Here is a 3,124-nt window from a genome sequence, read left to right as displayed (position 1 = left end):
GATACACTGAGGCATATGTGGCTCCCACATAGGGTTGAGGGCCCTTGCCGGCAAGGCGTTCCGGCAGGGTTTCTTCTGGCCCACTGCCCTCCAGGATGCAATGGCACTAGTAACCAAGTGTGAAGCGTGTCAATTCCATTCAAAGAAGCTTCATCAACCAGCTCAAGCCCTTCAAACAATCCCTCTCTCCTGGCCATTTTCGGTCTGGGGGCTCGACATACTGGGCCCCTTCCCCCGTGCTGTCGGGGGCTTTGAGTACTTGTACGTCGCAATCGACAAGTTCACAAAGTGGCCGGAGGTGGAAGCAGTGAGGAAGGTGACAGCACAGTCAGCCGTCAAGTTCTTCAAGGGACTAATCTGCCGTTTTGGTGTGCCAAAAGAGTCATCACCGACAATGGCACGCAGTTCACAAGCCACACCTTCATGCAATACATCCAGGACCTCGGCAGCAAGGTCTATTTTGCCTCCGTGGCACACCCACGGAGCAACAGCCAAGCAAAAAGGGCAAATGCTGAAGTGTTGCGAGGCCTGAGAACAAAGACTTTTGACAAGCTGCACAAGAGCGGAAGGCGCTGGATTGATGAGTTGCCGGTGGTTCTTTGGTCGATCAGGACGGCGCCAAATCGAGCCACCGGCCAGACACCCTTTGCCCTGGTATATGGGGCAGAAGCAGTTCTCCCCACGGAACTCACATACGGGTCACCTCGAGTGCTCGCTTACGACGAGCTTGTGCAAGAGCAATTGCGGCAAGATGACGCAACGCTCCTTGAGGAAGATCGTCTTCGGGCGGCTGTGAGAGCAGCACGCTACCAGCAAGCCTTGCGCCGCTACCATAGCCGCAAGGTTCATGCCCGAAGCTTTGAGGAAGGCGACCTTGTTCTTCGGCGCGTTCAATCGGCCAAGAATTCCAACAAGTTGACGCCGAAGTGGGAAGGCCCTTATCGGGTAATACGAGTCACCAGGCCTGGCGCGGTCCGCCTGGAGACCGAAGATGCTATTCCAGTGAGTAACTCCTGGAACATCGAACATCTTCGCAAGTTTTACCCATGAGGCGCGGCTTACCGGGGCCCCCGGCAAGCCACCTTTTGTACAAGCTTTGCCAGCAAGGCATGTAACACTCTGTACAAAGCCAGGCGCAGACCCTGAGCATAAATAAATGAAGCGCTGGCGCCCTAAGTTATAGCATGCATTCTAGGTTAAGTCTCTCCCTCGGTTAGGGTTGATAGTGCTTAGAGGCGACTAACCCCTAGCCTAGAGGTCGAGTGTGCGTCTTTCTGTCCTCTTTGGTTCGCAGGGCACGTGGACACTTCTCCTGAGCCGCTTGGGAGAAAGAGGACGGACCGGCGCTCCGGCCCCGGCAAGCCAGGATTGCCGGGGGCTGAAGACACAAGGATCCAACCATGGCAAGCCAAGGTTGCGGGGGGCTGCAGATTCAGATAAGTCTTTCATCCCCTGTTATGCACTTCCGTATGGAACTAGGACATATGAAACCCCGTTTATATTCTTAAACCACCGTGCTCCCCTTTTCCTGTACCCAAGAGCTATCCCACTGGGTCGGAACTTGGTCGTAGTCACGGTGGCAAGAAAAATGAACAAGGGTCCTAACTCTACTTCGCCCCTGCCTCCGACAAGAGCGTGAGAATGGTCGGCTGAAGTGGGGGAACGGCAAGGCCTGTTGCCGAGCGACAATGTTTATCTTAGAAATAACAAGGATTCGTCCTTGGCATGGGCCTCTCTCACGCACAAAGAACCCGGCAAACACCCTTTTTCATTGAAAACGTCCCATACATGTACAGTTCGTAGGGAATAAAAAACATGAGCAAGGGGATTACAAGTCTTAAAATTAACAAGTGCCCGCAGGTTTACAAACTAAAAAGAGATAAGGTGCCCGTAATCCCTTTCTTGTCCCTCTCCTCAGAAGGTGAAACAAGACAGCAGGAGGGCGAAAGGAGCGCCTAGGCGATGTGTGAGAAGCTGAAGGCACCAAGAGAGCATCCCGGTGCCGGCGGAGGGGCTGGAAGATGAGGCAACGGCCCGACAATACGCGATGAAGGTGTCGGTGCCCGCGTACTCTGAGTTGACGGCCACCGCCCGCCTTCTTCGCCTTCTCCGGCCCTCGTACGCCAGCCACCCAAGGAGGTGGTGGGGAATGCGCCGATGGAGAGCTTGACGAGGAGGGCCCTCGGCAGGGCGCGAGGCCGAGGGAGGGACGACGCATCAGTCGAAGTCGGAGTCGGCATCCTGCCGCTCGATTCCATCGTCGTCGCTGTCGCTGTCCTCCTCGTCACTCCCGCTCGAGGAGGAATCTTCATCATCGGAGGAGCTCTCCACGCAGCACTTTAGACGAGTTCCATGATCTCCGAAGACCTTGACGGAGAGCAGGCCGCCCTCCATTAACTTGAAATAGAGGATGAGCCCCGCCGTCAGGCTGTGGATGCGGGCGAACGTCTTCCATCCACGATGGAGGTACATGACGTGAGGAGCGGGGAAGTCGACGTCAACCCGCGTGCCGCCGCTCCCGCAGCCCCTCATGTGCAGCCTGAGGGTCTGGGGCGGATCGAGCTCCATCTCCTGAGCAAAAGGGATGGGAAGGAGGAGACGATGACGCGGTGGCCGGCGCAGCCTGATGAAGAACTCGCGGGGCTGGTCCCCGACGTGGCCCTCCATCGCGGGGGGCACCGCTGGCGGAGGCACGGCCATTGCGCCGCCTCGTCCCCCTCTCCCCCGACCGCCGCGACGACCTCGGCCTCGCCCCCCCCCCCTTCCTCTCGTAGCCGGCTCCTCTGCCGCGAGCTCATGGGGAGGAGGAACGCGCTGTCGAGCGGCGACCCTCGCCCCCACCGTCGAAGGACCTGCGCCCCCTCTCCCCATGACGTATGGAAGGAAGGAGCGGAAGTAGAAGACGATGGATGCTGAGAGAATGTGGAGGTGACATCCCCCCTCCTTATAAAGAGGCGGGGTCGAGGCGCGGCCACCCCGCTCGGCCAATCCAGCCATCAGAGGCCTAGGGAATCAGGACCGACCCGCTGCACCAATCAGCGACGACCCGGTTTTCCGCCCCCACCGCCTGCCACCTACATGGAGGACGCATGGCGAGCAAGCATAATCGAGGGGACGGGTGAGG

Source organism: Triticum aestivum, chromosome 1D (assembly GCF_018294505.1).
Source record: "Triticum aestivum cultivar Chinese Spring chromosome 1D, IWGSC CS RefSeq v2.1, whole genome shotgun sequence".
NCBI lineage: Eukaryota > Viridiplantae > Streptophyta > Magnoliopsida > Poales > Poaceae > Triticum > Triticum aestivum.
The sequence above is the reverse complement of the archived record's forward strand: the minus strand, read 5'-3'. Positions refer to the sequence as shown.